Source organism: Elaeis guineensis, chromosome 4 (assembly GCF_000442705.2).
Source record: "Elaeis guineensis isolate ETL-2024a chromosome 4, EG11, whole genome shotgun sequence".
In the NCBI taxonomy this organism is placed as follows: Eukaryota; Viridiplantae; Streptophyta; class Magnoliopsida; order Arecales; family Arecaceae; genus Elaeis; species Elaeis guineensis.
The window spans coordinates 40,746,996-40,766,135 of record NC_025996.2 but is presented as its reverse complement, the minus strand read 5'-3'; positions in this window follow the sequence as shown (position 1 = coordinate 40,766,135).

Below are 19,140 nucleotides of genomic sequence, written 5' to 3'. Positions count from 1 at the left end.
CACATAATTCTTTTTTCTTTATAAGAATGTATGATTTATTTATCTATATACTAAAATATTTTGGTTGTTGCATATAAAAAATACATCATTTTCAATACATATAGTAAATTTATATTGTTTAGGATTTTGATTGTTCGACGTTGTTTTCATTTATGACAGAGACATGCTTCAAGGGGAGATAATGCTATAGAGAGAGAAGATCATTCATCGAGTGGATAATCAAAAAAAAGATACAATGACTATTAAATATTATATTTTTTATTTGTTTTTGAATGTTAATTGTTGAATATCGATAGTATATGAAATTATGGACTATATTTTGATGTTCGTATACTATTGAGATTTTATTGTAATGAATATATTTTGCAACTATAATTTTAATTGTTATATGTTATCATGATTTATTGATATCTAAAAAATATAGATTATTAAGCAAAATATTAAAATGGGATACAATAATTATATTTTGAAAATATAGGTTATAAACATAAAAATAGAACATACAACAATTGCAAACTATTGTTTAAAATAGGATATGCAATAGTAGAATTTTTTTGCCTAAACATAAAAAATTATGGCCAAAAAATCTGACAAAATCATCATCTATAATCAAAAACTTATTGCATAAAAATTCTTAAAAACCATTTCCCAAACATAAAAAATTATTGTCAAAAAAATAATAAAATCATTACCTATAATCAAAAAATCATTGCACAATATTTCTTGAAAATTATTGCTTAAATAATTTAAAATTATTATCAAAATATTAAAAATTATTATATAAATATAAAAAATTTATTGCCTAAGTATAATTAACTATTTCTTAAATAAAAAAATATTGTTGGCTAAACATAAAAAATTATTGTCTAAAATGAAAAGAAGTAATCTTTAGAAAACTATTGTCTAAATATGAATAACCATTTTTTAAAATATAAAAATCACTATCAAATCCTTTTGAAAATCATTACCTAAACAATCATAACTATTGTAAAAACTTCTAATAAATCATTACATAAAGTGAATAACTATTATTAATTACTCTAAAAAAAATCATTGCCTAAACAAGAAAAACCATTGCCAATATATCAGAAAAAAGTGCTAGCTTAACAAAAATAACTGTTGTATTTTTTTTATTACAACAATTATAAATACTCATTAAATATCATTGCATAAGGTTCTATTAGCCGACAGTGATTTAATCGTTGACTTAAAATTAAAACAGCATCGTTGCTTTTGATTTTAGGTAACAGTCGCATAAGCAGCGGTCAAAAAGCCATTGTCAAAATCATTAGGCAATGATTTTGGATATTCAAGCAATATTTTTGGCTGTCGCCTAATATTATTTTTGTTGTAGTAATAGCTAAAAAATATTACTAGAATATCTAAAATTATTGCCTAATGATTTTGACAATGACTTTTTAGCTGCTGCTTATGCGGCCGTTGCCTAATGTCAAAAGCAACGGTGTTTTGATTTTAAGACAATAGTTAAATCATTGCTACCTAATATAACCTTATGCAAGGATTTTTAATGAGTATTTATAATAATTGTAATAAATAAAATGTAATAGTTGCTTTTACTAAGTTAGCATTTTTTTCTGAGATGTTGACAACAATTTTTCTTGTTTAGACAATGGTTTTTCTGAAGTAATTATTAGCAATAGTTATTCACTTCAAACAAATGATTTATTATAAGTTTTTATAGTAGTTTTTTGCAGCAACAATTTTTGAAAGGATTTGATGGTAATTTTTATATTTTAGATAATGGTTATTTATATTTAGAAAATGGTTTTCTAAAGATTGTGACAACACTTCTTTTTATTTTAGGCAATGGTTTTTTATGTTTAGCCAAAAATATTTATCTGTTTAAGCAGTGGTTGTTTATACTTAGGCAATAAATTTTTTATATTTATATATAATTTTTAATATTTTGATGGCAATTTTAAATTGTTTAAGCATTGATTTTCAAGAAATCTTGTGAAACAATTTTTTGAATATAGACAATGATTTTATTATTTTTTTGACAATAATTTTTTTATGTTTAGGTAATAGTTTTTAAGAATTTTTGTGTCACTAGTTTTTGATTATGGGCAATGATTTTGTTAGATTTTTTTGATAATATTTTTTTATATTTAGACAACAAATTTTTACTATTGCATATCCTTTTTTAAACAATAGTTTACAATTATTGCATATTCTATTTTTATGTTTATAACCTATATTTTCAAAATATAATAATTACATATCCCATTTTAATATTTTTCTCAATAACTTATATTTTTAAAATATTAATAAATTATGATAACACATAACAATTAAAATTATAGTTGTAAAATATGTTCATTATAATAAAATCTCAATAGTGTATGATTACCAAAATACAGTCTATAACTTCATATACCATCAACATTCTAAGAAAATACAAAAAATAATATTTAATAGTCATTGTATTTTTTCTTGATTATCCACTCGATGAATGATCTTCTCTCTCCCTAGCATTGTCTCCCCTGAAGCATGTCTTGTCATAAATGAAAACAACGTTAAATAACCAAAATCCTAAACAATATAATTTACTATATATAATGAAAATAATTTATTTTTATAAAATAATTAAAATATTTTGCTATATAGACAAATAGATCATACATTTTTCTAAAGAAAAAGGATCATGCACATCAGCTGAAGATGATTCATGGCATGCATGATATCCCGATGTTACTGATAGCATCACCAGAAGATCGATTATTTACTAATAAAAAGTCCATTAATCCTTGTAGAATGACCAATTCGGATTGCTCTGGTGTAGTTGTGTGAGCATTATTTAGAATCCATAAGCCATGTGTACTCTCTTTTGATCAATCTTCTAGGCCATATTTACTCTCTCTTCATCAAACTTCTTCTGTATATCTACCTATACAACTTTTTTGAAGTTATCCATCTCTTGCTGTTGGGCTCTCTCAAAATGATTGTCATCATTAAATTTTTTTCTATAAGTCCTTTTGAGTGACCTCCCTTCTATAAAGATAAACACATTTAGATTTTTTTTCTAAAATTTTTGTAACTTTTTCTACACCTGCACTGCATTCTTCTTGAGTTTGAGACTGTATCTCTTCCAGCAAAAACTACAATATCCAACAACCAACCATATGAAATATTCTTAGTCACAATTTTGTTTCAAACTAATAAATATACATGTTTAATGTTACAGTGCATAAATATTTTGAGATCTATGTAGATAGATGAATGAAGGTGTTCGGAGTACTTTGAGATGTATGCAATTGGCGATACTTAGCTATAGATCATATACTATGAGTTCTTTGAGATCTGTGCCAAAACTTCACAATTAAATGGTTGATTCTAGTGGTACTCGACTAGAGTTGAGGTGGGGAAAAAGAGCAAACAACGGGGATGAGCAGTTGATCTGAAAAATGAGGGAAAAAGAGAAAAAGATGCCAAACTAGTGCATCCTTTGGCTGTGATTCCGGTGCACATGGGAAACACTGGTGGTGGCTCTTGCAAGCAAGGGAAGAGAGCAGTGTTGTTTAGCTATGTGTTCACTCAAAGGAGAGAGAGAGAGGGTCTTTTATGGAGGATTCCTAGGATCACTTTCGTATTCTAGTGGCCCTAGGTTCCTAACTGGCCTACTAGGAGTCAGAGGGAGCAAGAGACTCCCATCGAGATGTAGGGGTCATGCACGATGCATGTGATGTCCGATTGATTGGGTCATCAACTGATAGTTGATTCAGGTTGATCCAGATCTTGGTTGGGCTAATCAAGTGGATGAGCTTTGACTGGGCCATCTCATTCTCCAAGAGTTTCATCCCCAAAACATGACGTATCTTCGTGTGCATGCAAGTGAGGATCCTTAGTCTTCATCTCATTGTTTAGCTCCCAAGTAGCTTCTCTCCTAGGATGATCATTTTAGATAATCTTGATGATTTGTTGCCTCAAGACTTAATCCTTCTATCCACGATCCACGTTAGATACTGCCACTTGAAAGAGAACACCACCACACTTCGACTATGAAACTTTGATCTAAGCCTACTTTGCAATACTTATTCTATACTTAGCTCTACAGATGATCAACCTAAGCTTAAGTTTTATCAATTACTAAAATATAAGTTTTATACTTAATCAAACCTATGCTCTGATACCACCAAAGTAATATATCTCAAATTTGGGAGATAACACAGCCATGTTGCCATAGGGTATTACCCATGATAACATGAATCCAATCATAACAACCTATATGAAAATCGAACTCATACAAAATAAAATAATAATGGTCCAAAATCTTTCATCAATTAAATATGAATCAAGTTGCTAGTACATAGCATCTACACCCAAGATTCTCATATATTCAAAGATCCATATTTCAAAAATCCAAAAATTTATTAACTACAAGTCCATAATCAACTAATAAACTAAAATCCTGCTACTAAACCCTCTTAGTATGATTTTTCAGTCCGAACTACTTCCTGGTTTTAGCAGCTTCCTTGTTTATCTAGAAAAGTTAGAAGAGAAAAAAAGGTGAACTACACTGCCCAGTAAAGTAAACTTTATCTTACCGGATAAGATATAAATTTTTGTGGGAATCGATGCATCATTTAGTGAAAATAATAATTATTATAAAATAAATTTTTTATAGTATATTCTAATCAAGCAACTCACAAAGCCAATGATACATGCATAAATCATTAATTTTTCATAAATGTGGCTCTAAGTGTACATCATAAATAAAATCATAAATCACTTGCCTCAAGATCTGAACATGGTCATCATATTCAGTTGCTTTAGATAGGTCTGAACATGGTGAACTCAAATAGTCAAGATCAACTACGATATAGGTCACTCCATAGACATTGATGAGGACTAGATTCTGGAGGTATTCGGCAAAAGCTAGGTGTGGTCGACGTACCAATAGCGAGGACCCTGATTATGGTCAACATATGATATAGAAGGCTCGGATAGTGGGGTCCATAGACCAAGAATAGATGAGAGAAATAGAGTGAAGGAATCAAGGGGTCGTTTGATGTTGGAGTGATCCACCGAGGATCAGGGGTGATGCGAGTAGAGGTGACAAAATCATCATATTTAGTTGCACCATGGTGATCCTATGTGGCAGTGATTTTAAATTATCCTCACTCCTCAAATCACCATCCAACGTGATGATAGAAAATCCACTCTCGAGGATAGATATCCAATATCACTCTATTACGGTGATCTTATATTAAACTATGTTAACTAAAATACCCTCACAATTGAGAGACTTTTGGGAAGAGAAAATTATTTTTTTTTGCTATGATGTTTTTTTGTGCGTGTGGGGTGGATAGTTGAGGCATTTTCTCCATGGAAGAGAAGAATGTGCGCGCGTAGTTGGGCGTCATCTCTATGAAAGAGAAAGAAATCTTTTTTTCTCTCGTCGTGCTGATTAGAAAGAAAAAAAAATCTAACTCATTTTATTCTAAAATTTTCTCTATCCCAATCCCAATCCTCAATCCCAACTCTCAAATAAGTTGTCAGGGATATTTTTGATATTATATGACCAGTGATTTTGAATTTCTGTAGCATATCAAATAATAGCTTGCACATATTCAGGATCTTTAATCACTGCACTATAACTAACCAAATATAGTGATCTTAGATCACTAGAGATTAAATCATCTCAGGATTTGAATCATCATTGATCTTAGATGAATGTGGTGATCCAAATTTGGTCACCAAACACCCCAAGAGTGGTGGCCAATGGGTGGCAATCCATCGCAACCATAGGGAATAATGATGTAGCCAAGGTCCGATAGCAAACGACTGTGACGAGCGACTGACTAAAGAAAAAGGGAAAGGAGAAAAATAGGCTGAACAGGGGCATCCTTTAGCTAGTGGATTTCGAGTCCCATCCCACTGGTCCATAGTTCAGGTGTAACAGCCTAGGTTCTTGGGCCTGTAAACCCTTGACGGCCCAACGAAGAAAAAAAAAATTAACGGAAGGAGGAAGACTCCTAATCGGAGTCTTCTTCCTCTCCGTTTTCGATGAAATCGGACTCAAGGAGTCCGGCTAGGGTAGAAGACCTTCCCTATAAAATCCTCCTTCCCTCCCTTAAGACTCTCCACCGGCGATCTTTGAGCTTGATCTCTTGATTTCTTTCGTTGAAGCTGTGACCTCTCATACTAGTGCTCGCCGGAAATTGGAGCCGATGACGCTACTGAAGCTTGAGGTAAACCCTTTTCCTCTTCCTCTCTTCCTTCCCTCCTTTCCATGGCCTCGTACACCCTCGCGGCCATTGGATTGTCGAAAAATCCACAAAATATCATGACCCTATTTTGCTTTGTTCGAACGAGCCATCTTCCTCTCTTTTCTGGCCACCGACATCATCGTTTGCGGGTCTCACCCCTAGGATAGGACCCTCATCCCTTTATCTCTCTTCCCTAAGGTATTGGCCGTCGGTGATCGGCCAATGATCGAAAAACAAAAAAAAAAGTGACAGTCCTCTATTTTTTCGATCTCTTCTTGATTTCTCGTCGGTCGAACCTTGCCATCGGCCATCCTTTGCCCCACCACTGTCAATCACCGTGTCGGACCTCCGACCGTGCTGCCACCTTCGTCGGAGTCAAGCCATCGAGCCCTTTCTAGTCCTTCCCCTGTTTCGACCCAAGGGAGGCCGTGGGAAGAAAAGGAAAAAGAAAGAAGAAGAAGGAAAAGAAAAAGAAAAAGAAAAGAAAAAGAGAAAAAGAAAAAGAAAAAGAGAAAGAAAAAAATAAAAATAAAATAAAAAAAGAAGAAGAGAGAGAAATTTTCTCTCTCTCCTCTCCCTCCTTTCTCTCTTTCCTCTCTCCTCTCTCTACCTTCTCTCTATATTTTTCTCTCTAGATTCTCTCTCTAGACTTTCTCTCTCTGATGGATTTTATCTCTCTAGTATCTTTCTCTCTTTGATTTCATCACGAATCTTAGGATAAAATTGATATGAAAATATGATGACTGAGATTGCTCCGAAATTCGTGCAGTAGATTAGATTTCGATCCGATCTTTATTTGAAATTGATAACATCAATCATGGTTAATCCATATTGAGTCATCCTGATATGACCTCTGATGATCTCGATCATGATTGCCTCATCGAAAGGATATGAAGATTCTCTCCTCACTTTCTCTCTCTACTTTCTCTCTCTAGAATTTTCTCTCTCTTCATGGATTTTCTCTCTCTAAAAGTCTTATGGATCAGTGGAGGATCTAGATACTTAGACAAATCTTAATTTTGGTTAATTCTAAGAGGTTCCTAGATTTGTGTTATTAGGATCGATTATCGATAATTTTTTTATATATGATTTTTATATTTGATCAGGGTTACGAAGAGATATGATTGTCTGCATAAGATGTCAAGTAGAATATTTTTTAAAAAAATTCATAAATTAAAGAAGAATATTGATTTTTATGCTTGGATCAGTCATCGATAAAGGTAAGAATCCCTATACATGATCACTATTGTATATATGCTATTTTACTGTTGGTCTTGCATCATTTATTTTGTATCGTCGGATTTGAGATCGATTAAATTTATCATATTTAGATACTGTTATTTGATTTTAAGTATGAGTTGTTATGTCAATATATATGTATCAGAAATTGATGGCATGATTATATAGATATAACATATCTGAATTGATCATAATGCAAGTTAGAATTGATTTGATGAAATCAACACATAATGATTAAATGAAAAGAAAGAGATATATGGTATGGACTAGCCTTGTCATGTGGAACAGCCGCAGGAGCTTATGTCTGGGACAGTCCGCCAGGAGCTTATGCCTGGGACAGCCCCCACTGGCTTACAGGTGGATCAGCCGGCCAGGAGCTCATGCTTGGGACAGCCCGCCAGGAGCTTATGCCTGGGACAGCCTCTCATGGGCTTTCGTACGTGGGACAGCCGGCCAGGAGCTCATCTGGGACAGCCTTGAAAGGTTTTTTATATGAAAATTGATTCGGATGATGACTGAGGTATAGACTTGGATAGTCCAGAGCCAGAAAGAAAAGGTTAAAAATCATGTGATTGTGAAAAGAGAAATGAAAGATAAGACATGAAACAATTGTTGAACAATAGTATTTCACCTGTTAACATATGATGATGCATCTATTTTAACAAGACAGAAAATTTATGGATGTTTGCATTATTCTGGATATTGAACATGAGATTTTATATTTTATTGCTTATTCTTATTTTCAGATTATATTATTATATCAGTGTGATATGAAAATTCTTACTGGGCTGTAAAGCTCACATCCCTTCATCTTTCTTTTTTCTTCTCAGAGTTATAAGATGTCCATAGTTGGCTATGGTATGGATTTGTGAGTGAGCAGATGTATAGATAGAGTACCATTGATACCTGATCAGAGGATTGAAGGAATGTTAATTATAATTATGCAAGTTTTATGAATTATTATTGAAATTAATTGTAATGGATGTTAAGGTTGTAATGATTTATTTTGGCCTTGCATATTCTTTAGGGCTTGCTCTAAGGAGTGTGTGGCCATCACGTATCTGACCCGGATGTTGGGTTTGGGGTATGACAGAATGATATCAGAGCCTAGATTATGATCATTTGGGAACTAGGATATAAGTGATTAGGATGTGATAGAATAATATCAGAGCTCAGGTTATGATCACTAAAGATTATAATGTAAGTGATTTGAATATTATAGAATGATATCAGAGCATAAGTTATGATCATGTGAGGTCTATGATATAAGTGATTAAGATATGATAGAATAATATCAGAGCTTAGTTATGATCGTTGGAGATTACGATATAAATGATTAGGATGTGATAAAATAATATCAAAGCTTAGGTTTAAGATCACTAAAGATTATGAAGCGATATTAAAACTTTATGTAAGATCAATAGGATGTGATAGAGTGATATCTGAGCTTAGAGCTTAGGTTACGTTCATTTGGAGACAATGATACAAGTGATTAGGATATGACAGAATAGTACTAGAGCCAAGTTTAAGGTCACTAGGGATTGTCATATAAGTGATATCAAAACTTTGAGATTATAATCAATAGAGTATGATAGATAATATCAGAGTTTAAGGTTATAATCATTAAGGATGTAATAGAATGATATTATAGTTTAGGTTATGATCATTAAAGAATATGATTTAAGTGGTATTTGAGCTTAAGATTATGATTATTTAAAATTATGACTTTAGTGATATTTAAACTTAGGTTATGATCATAAGGAACATGATTGACATAAAAGAAAGGAATCAATATTTGGATTTTGAATCAATAAATACTATGATGAAAATTTATATATAAGTGGAATATGATGTTTATAATAAAATTGATAAGTACATATTGGATTTCAATTAGTAAGGTTGATCTAAGTATGAGAAGAGTTGACCTTGGAATGAAGTGGGAGGTATTGATAAGTTATGTTGAGTATACTAGATGATTTTGGAATGTTAAACTTATATGATTGAAGATCATGATATTTTTTTTCTAATTTCGATGATAATTGTCTGAGCATTATGAATTTTGGACTTATCAAAAGAAAGTTAATTAGGGTATGGTCTAAGAAAAAATTACATCATATGAGAGAGAAATATTTTTGAGCATTGAACCTATAAGAGGTCATATATGAAACTCAATTTTAGATGAAAAATATACTTGGACTTTATTATGAGAATATGAGATATACATCTTGATAAATTTTTAATTATTCAAATATCATATTCGGATGTGATTTTTTTTTATCTTTCAAGTTGTATTGAATTTCAAGTCAAAAGTTTATTTTTCTAAGTGGATCAAAAGTATTTTGATATTGTTGTTAAATTGAAGAAGAAAAATTTATTTTGTCAGAGTATGATATACAGGTTATGATGAAATCTTTAATAATTCGTATTACCATCTTTGGATTAGATTTTTTTAATTTTTTTTGTGATTGTTGAAGATGGTGAAGTGTATTAATTATTCAAATCAAAGTTTGGATTTCTGAATTGAACTAAGACATCATGCTAGTGTTAAATTTTGAATGACTTATACAAGAAATAAAATTTTGTATGGATTTATTGATTAATATTAAGGGTTGTGATGAAGGGAGCTCTATAAGAAATAATCTAGTTGATTCTACTTAAGGATGTTGGCTTGAGTTCTTCTAATTTGTCAAGTTAGAATTAATTCTTTTAAAAAGAAGATTGATTTAGAAATTATCTAAATGATTGTAAGGTAAATCTAAGGTTAACTCCAATTGATTCTAGACATGTTGGATTCTTGAAGAGTGATGAAACTTATGCAATGATTTCAAACATAGGAAGTGGATCAAGATTTAATTTTTATATGCTATATCCAAAGGTAGTAAAAATAAAGAAACTTAAAATTTTGCCCTAAGTCTTATATGAAATTTGAAGGTTGGATCTATCCTGGATTGATCTAACATATAAGGATATTTTTATCTTTGATAGACTTATATAATTTGATAAATTAAGATCAAAGTACGCAGCAAAAGCATGGTGGATTAAATAAATTAAAATATTAATCTTTTGATTCAAAAGATATTATGATGGAATACATTAGTTGCAAATAATGAAAGATTTTATTGATAATGAAAAGATGCTATTGATTTTGATCTAATCTAATCATAGCTGGATAATTTTTATCAGTAGGTTATTTTTATTATAGATGATGTTAAGAAATTTTAAATATCTCAAATTTATTATTAACAGCTTGATAGTTTTGTTATTAGTTCAAATCTAAAATATCTTGACACAGATCTCATATTTTTGAAATTTAATGTTGTTACTCAAAATGACATAGAAGATTAAATTTTTTTTAAAAATGAAATTTCACCTGTTAAATTTGTTGGAAGGATAAAAGAAGAAAAAAATTGATGATTGTGAAGAGTGTCCAATGTTCGATCTTCTTTTATTTTTTTTCATTATAGGTAGCCTGAGATAATTATGAACTTTGACTGGAATGTATTAGATAAATAACTAGAGTATTTTAATACAAGATCAAAATATTACTATTTTTCAAAAAAAAATTGAGAAATCAATAAGAAGGGATGAGTTTGAGATTTCAAATAATTTTTGTTATAACAAGATCATCAGAAATAAATAATAAAATGTAAGACATTATCGAAAATGTGAGAATGACATGAAGAATGGATATTTTGAAATATATACCTCAAATAATACAACTTAATTTCGAGGATGAAATTTTTTTAAGGGGGAGATTGTAACAGCCCAGGTTCTTGGGCCTGTAAACCCTTGACGGCCCAACGAAGAAAAAAAAAATTAACGGAAGGAGGAAGACTCCTTCAAGTTTTTTTTTTTCGATGATCGATTCAAGGAGTCCGCTAGGGTAGAAGACCTTCCCTATAAAACCCTCCTTCCCTCCCTTAAGACTCTCCATCGACGATCTTCGAGCTTGATCTCTTGATTTCTTCCATTGAAGTCGTGACCTCTCATACTCGTGCTCGTCGGAAATTGAAGCCGACGACGCTGCTGAAGCTTGAGGTAAACCCTTTTCCTCCTTCCTCTCTTCCTTCCCCTCCTTTCCATGGCCTCGTGCACCCTCGCCGACCGTCAGGATCATCGAAAAATCCACAAAACATCATGACCCTATTTTGCTCTGTTCGAACAAGCCATCTTCCTCTCTTTTTCGGCCACCGACATCGCCATTTGTGGTGTCTCACCCCTAGGATAGGATCCTCATCCCTTTATCTCTCTTTCCTGAAGGTATTGGCCGTCGGTGACCGGCCAATGACCGGAAAACAAAAGAAAAATGGCAGTCCTCTGTTTTTCCGATCTCTTCTTGATTTCTCGTCGGTCAAACCTTGCCGCCGGCCATCCTTTGCCCCACCGCTATCAATCGCCGCTGTTGGACCTCCGACCGTGCTGCCACCTTCGTCGGAGTCGAGCCACCGAGCCCTCTCTGGTCCTTCCCCTGTTTCGGCCCAAGGGAGGCCGTGGGAAGAAAAGGAAAAAGAAAGAAGAAGAAAGAAGAAGAAAGAAGGAAAAGAAAAAGAAAAGAAAAGAAAAAGAGAAAAAAAAGAAAAAAGAAAGAAAAAAATAAAAATAAAATAAAAAGAAGAAGAAGAAGAGAGAGAAAGGAAGGATACAAAGATTTTCTCCCACTTTCTCTCTACTTTCTCTCTCTAAATTTTCTCTCTCTTCATGGATTTTCTCTCTCTAAAAGTCTTATGGATCAATGGAGGATCTAGATACTTAGACAAATCTTAATTTTGGTTAATTCTAAGAGAGGTCCTAGATTTGTGTTATTAGGATCGATTATCGGTAATTTTTTCCATATATGATTTTTATATTTGATCAGGGTTACAAAAGATATAATTGTCTGCATAAGATGTCAAGTGGAATATTTTGTTAAAAAAATTCATAAATTAAAGAAGAACATTGATTTCTGTGCTTGAATCAGTCATCGGTAAAGGTAAGAATCCCTGTACATGATCACTATTGTATATATGCTATTTTACTTTTGGTCTTGCATCATTGGTTTTGTATCGTCGGATTTGAGATCGATGAATTTATTATATCTGAGATACTATTATTTGATTTTGAGCATGAGTATGTTATGTCAATATATATGTATCAGAAATTGATGGCATGATTATATGGATATGACATATCTGAATTGATCATAATGCAAGTCAGAATTGATTTGATGAAATCAACAAATAATGATTAAATAAAAGAAAAAAATATATGGTATGGACTAGCCTTGTCATGTGGAACAGCCAGCCAGGAACTTATGCTTGGGACAACCCGTCAGGAGCTTATGCCTGGGACAGCCCCCACTGGCTTACAGGTGGATCAGCCGACCAGGAGCTCATGCCTGGGACAGTCCGCCAGGAGCTTATGCCTGGACAGTCTCATGGGCTTTCGTATGGGACAGCCGGCCAGGAGCTCATTCTGGGACAGTCTTGAAAGGTTTTTTATGTGAAAATTGATTCGGATGATGACTGAGGTATAGACTTGGATAGTCCAAAGCTAGAAAGAAAAGGTTAAAAATCATGTGATTGTGAAAAGAGAAATGAAAGATAAGACATGAAACAATTGTTGAAGAATAGTATTTCACTTGTTAACATATGATGATGCATCTATTTTAACAAGACAGAAAATTTATGGATGTTTGCATTATTCTGGACATTGAACATGAGATTTTATATTTTATTGCTTATTCTTATTTTTAGATTATATTATTATATCAGTGTGATATGGAAATTCTTACTGGGCTGTAAAGCTCACACCCCTTCATCTTTCTTTTTTCTTCTCAGAGTTACAAGATGTCCATAGTTGGCTATGGTATAGATTTATGAGTGAGCAGATGCATAGATAGAGTACCGTTGATACCTAATTAGAGGATTGAAGAAATGTTAATTGTAATTATGCAAGTTTTACGAATTATTATTGAAATTAATTGTTATGGATGTTAAGGTTGTAATGATTTATTTTGGCCTTGCATATTCTTTAGGGCTTGCTTTAAGGAGTGTGCGGCCATCACATATCCGACCCGGGTGTTGGGTTCGGGCGTGACATCAGGCTCCGGTGCCAGCTAAGGCATGTCTTGGGAAGCTGGCCGAGAATGCAACTGACGGCGGCTAGCTCCAATAAATAAAAGAAAAAATGGGGAAAATGATCAGTAATTTGTGAAATAGGGGAGCAGTATTTTCATGTCCTTTTCTAATGATTCTTTGCCAGTATCTAGGTGATAGCAACTTAATAGAAAAAGGGAAAGACTAGGGAAGAGAGTAGACAGGGTTGAGATGCATCATACATCATCTATAGCAAGCATTTTGGTCATGGTTTCAGGGGACATAGTAAACACAAGCAGTGGCTCTCATGAGGATGGGTAGAGAGAGCGCTGTTGTTCAGTTATGGAAGTACTTAAAAGGGAGAGGACAGTCTTTTATGGAGGATTTCTAATAGGGATGGCAATTGGATCAGAGTGAATATAAATGGATCGGATTAGATACGGATCGAGTCAAAAAATTCTGAATCCGGATCCGACTAGTTTAAATAAACAGATCAAACTTTAAAACCTGAACCCGACCTATTTAATAAACGGGTTATCTGACCCGACCAGTTTAAAATTTATTTATAACTTAAAAAAAAAATAAAATCAACATCATTTATAAAAAAATTAAAAAAAAATTGACTTCCATCTCTACCACCGATCGTCTCCACCTTCACCCTCGCCGCATCTCTGTTTGACCATCTCTCTAACCGCCACCCTCACTGTGCTCTCGGCTGCCTCCAACTCCGCCTGACCAACCACCTTCACCGAGCTCGAGGTTCTAGACTATTGGACTGGACCTCCATCATGCTGATCTCCGCCGTCGATGACTAAAAGGAAGCCAGAAGCAGTGAAGCCCCACTGTGAGGAGAAATAGGTGGAGGAGGGCCATCATCGCCACCGAAGGCTCTGAGCCGTGGAACACACGCCAATGGGCCGCCGGCTGAAGATCACCATCGGATTCTCCCCTATTAGCCGCTTGATCCACTTTTCTGGTGGCTCTACCCTGTCAATCAACAGAGCCGCCCCTCTCCTCTTCCCCTCTGCCCCCACTGCCGTCGTTTTCTCTCGAAAGATCGACGAGATCTGAGATCGTAAGAGCAAGAGAGAGAAGAAAAAGGAGTGCGATCGAGAGGCAAGAGCGAGTTCGATCAGAAGAATGGGCGAGTGGAGAGGAGCGAGGTAGATTCTGTGTGGGAGAGGGAGGTGACGGAAGGAGTGGGTGAGGCACTGAGGCGATGATGGATCAATGGATCACGGAAGGGGTGAAGAACTCTGCCATCCGAGGGCTTTTTAGGAGAAGGAGAAGAGGAAAATCCGAAAAGGATGAAGCGCGGGGGTGTGAGCTAGGGGTGGCAATCGGGTCGGATCGGATATAAATGGGTCAGATCAGATACGGGTCAAGTCAAAAGATTTTGAATCCGAATCCGACCTGTTTAAATAAACAGGTCAGATTTTAAAATCCGAACCCAACCTATTTAATAAACAGGTTATCCGACCTGACCTGTTTACAATCCATTTATAACCCTTAAAAAAAATAAAACTCAACATCCATTTATAAAAAAAATTAAAAAAAATACCTGACTTCTGTCTCTACAATCGATCGTCTCCGCCTTCGCCCTAGCCGCATCTCCGTTTGACCATCTCTCCGACCGCCACCCTCGCGGTGCTCTCGGCCACCTCCAGCTTTGCCCGATCGTCTGCCTTCATCGAGGTCGAGGTTCTAGACTGTCAGATTGGACCTCCGTTATGCTGATCTCCGCCACCGACGATCAAAAGGAAGTCAGAAGCAGTGAAGCCCCACTACAAGGAGGAGAAACAGGTGGAGGAGGGCCATCATCGCCGCGAAGGCTCCGAGCAGTGGAGCACATGCCGATGGGCTGCCGATTGAAGATCACCACCGGATTCTCCCCTATTAGCCACTCGATTTATTTTTCTGGTGGCTCTACCCCATTGATCAATAGAGCCGTCCCTCTCCTCTTCCCCTTTGCCCCCACTGCCATCATTTTCTCTCGAAAGATCGACAAGATCTGAGACCGTGAGAGCAAGAGAGAGAAGAAAAAGGAGAGCGATCGAGAGGCAAGAGCGAGTTCGATCGAAAGAAAGGGTGAGAGGAGAGGAGCGAGGTAGATTCTGTGTGGGAGAGGGAGGTGACGGAAGGAGTGGGTGAGGCACTGAGGCAGTGACGGATTAGTGGATCATGGAAGGGGTGAAGGGCTCTGCCATCCAAGGACTTTTTAGGAGAAAGAGAAGAGGAAAAGCCGAAAAGGATGAAGTGCAGGGGTGTGAGCGCATCACGCATGGAGCCTGTTTAATAAATGGCTCTGACCTGTATCCTCATGGTCCACACCCATGGCCCTGACCTATATCCTCATGGCCCAAACCCAATAGTCTATTTATAAATGGGTTAAACAGATTAGGTAGGTTGAAAACTTTAAACCCAAATATGACCTGTTTAATAAATGAGTTAAATAGATCGACCCGTTTACGATCCGAATCCGTTTAATTCAAACACAAACCTGCTTATGGCGGGTCGAACGCAGGTCGGATTGGTGGGTCGGGTTATATTTTGCCACCCCTAGTGTGAGCGCATCATGCGTGGAGCCTGTTTAATAAATGGGTCTAGCCTGTATCCTCATGGCACACACCCATGGCCCTGGCCTATATCCTCATAGCCCAAACCTAATAGTCTATTTATAAACGAGTTAAACAGGTTAGGCAGGTTGAAAACTTTAAATCCAAATCCGATCTGTTTAATAAATGAGTTAAACAGGTTGATCCGTTTACGACCCGAACCCATTTAATCCAAATCCAAACCTGCTTATGGCGGGTTGAATGCAGGTCGGGTTGGGGGTCGGGTTATATTTTGCCACCCCTAATCCCAGAGCTGCTTTGCTATTCCAGTGGCCCCCAGTTCCGGGGTTCATGTGCGATACATGCACTGCCCATTGTAGGGTAGTTGACTAATCCAAGAGGATCATTGAATTCAATATGGATCATTCTGGCCATTAGAGTAAGGTTGGATAGGGTCTAGGAGCAAGGTTAGATGCATCGAAAAGCTAATTCGCAAGCCAAAATTTTGAAGGCCATAAATTGGTCATACGACGTTCGATTTCAATGATCTTTTTTTAAAAATTGGATAGTTTTTTGAGATCTACAATATGATGCCACCCATTACGGGGATGATCCTTAGTGATCAGAGTGAAATTTCTTCATCTGAATTTGAAATAGATCAATCAATGCAATAATTTTTTTACAGACAAGACTTTAATTGAGCATATCTTACAATATGAGAAGAATCTGATAGAGCGATAAAATACAGAGTTGATGTAGAAGTTGAGATCTATCTTTTAAAAGTTTTAGTTTTTTTCAGATTATTTCTATTAGATGCATCTATTTTAGATGAAAGAGTCTCTTTAGAACTAGAAAAGGAATCCAATCTAATTTATGCTAGGACGGATCTCGTTATTATAAATAAAGGATATGTATCTTATTTTTAATTAATAAAAAAATAAAATAAAAAAGAAAAGAGATTGATCTCTATTTTTGAAAATTCTCCTCTTCTTCTATCTTTTCTTTGAGAGATTCGAGTTGAGTGGGTTGAAAAAAATCTTCCTTCTTTCCAATTGGATCAAGTTGGTATCAAAGAGTCAGTCCTCTACATCTATAGGTGCCTTAGTTCATAGTCTAGATATGTGATCAATACAAACAATCAGGAGAAGGGTTATCCATGCTTCAACTACATTAGAGGACAAAGACGAGTATGGTTGCTAGTTTTTCCTTAATGGATGATGCGATGAAGAGATCTCACACAATTAGAGAATAAGATTATCTAACTCATCGAGATCGTCTCAAGATTGGTGACACCTTCAATGTAAGCACAAGTGCTAACAACTCTGATGGTGAAAGTATCTCCAACATTTGGAGATGACGATCCTCCATCCAGCAAAGAGGATGAACAACCTAAAGGTACGAAAAATCTTTCTATTCAATCATTTCAGGTTGAAGCTCAAGTCGATATCTGCATGTATGATGGGACTGTTGACATAGAAAAGCTAGATAACTGGCTAGACTAATTAAAGTCCTACTTCAGTATCTATGGATACTTTAGCTAGTATCCAGAAAGTAGCTTTTGTCTATCTCAAACTTTTTATCTATGCTCTCATATGGTGGAATTTGTACATGAGAAACAATGAAGTTTCTAATCTAATGTAGAGCAAATTCGAGAGCCTAATCAAGAGGCAATTTTATCCAATCGGCTATGGGGAGGATCAGTAGATCAAGTGGTAGTACTTATGGTAGAAGTATGAACAATCTGTCCAAGACTACACTACCAAGTTTCATAAGCAAGCAATCTTCCTCGATATCTCTATCGACAATCATGTAGTTTTTATGAAGTATGTTGGAGGTCTTCATGAGAGCATTTGAAAGGAGCTGAAGCTCATCAAAATTAAAGGCATCAGCGAAGCTATAGCATGAGGGCCATGGTGATTGAGAAGAAGGATCTCTCTAAAGAAGACAAGAAGGGCAAGAAGTATGTTAATGTGACCTAAACAAATTATTATGACCATCGATACGAAGGAACAATGTTGGAAACTTCACCCTGAGTTGCATCCCAAGAGGAGGAGAAAGTCAGAGGATGATGATTCCCAGAAGGAAAAGAAGGAAGAGAAGATTGTGCTCGATGCTATGAAGGTTGAGGAGTTATTTGAATTTGAGCAAGCAAACTTCAAATTGAGCTTGATGGTGAGAAAACTAAAAACAACAATTGAGGCAGATCTAGATGTGTGTGTGGAACTCTTTTGCTTGAAGATCCAGATGAAGTAGAGCATCATTGAGGCTATTCTAGATCACGAAGCTTGAAGGATCTAATATTGAAAATCTAGTTCAAAGTTTGGGCTTGCAAACTAAGCCTCATCCACGTCCTTATCTTCTTAGCTAGATTTAAAAAGATGTCGAATTAAAGTTCACCAAGTAGTATACCTTTAAGCTCATCATCATTGAGAAATATATTGATGAGATAACTTGTGAAGTAGTTCTTTTGGATGTTTGCCAAGTTGTTCTAGGGAGCCCATATCTTTGAGATCAAGATGCAATCTTCTACAGGCGATAGAAAGAGTATCATCTTATCAAGGATGGAAAAAAATTTATGATCAATGCTTCGAAGTCACAAGAAAATATAAACGTTACAACTACTGCCCAGGCGAAGCATCTTGTTAATGCCCACAACAAGCTCATGATAATGGTTTGAGAAATCGATACTACTCATTGTCAGCCAAGCTCTTGTCCTATTGTTCCACTGGCCGATCAAATGAGATTAAGATCGAAGAGGAGTCACCGTAGGCATCGATGACAATGAGGAAGGATAGCAAACAGTGTCCTTACCACAAAGTTGAGATTTGAGAGCAAACCAACTGGTTGTCAAGACTCAAGAGTGAAGAAGACCAAGGTTAGAAACCATCTTTGAGCAAAGTCAAGTGGTACAACTACGAGATGGGGAAGCAAATGTTTCTCCATCTTTAGTTTTGACTTAGTGGAAGCTAAGTCCTCCAAACAGGAGGAGCCTTGATCCAGGAGAATCACTGATCTCGATGTGAACTACTTTAGCCATTATGA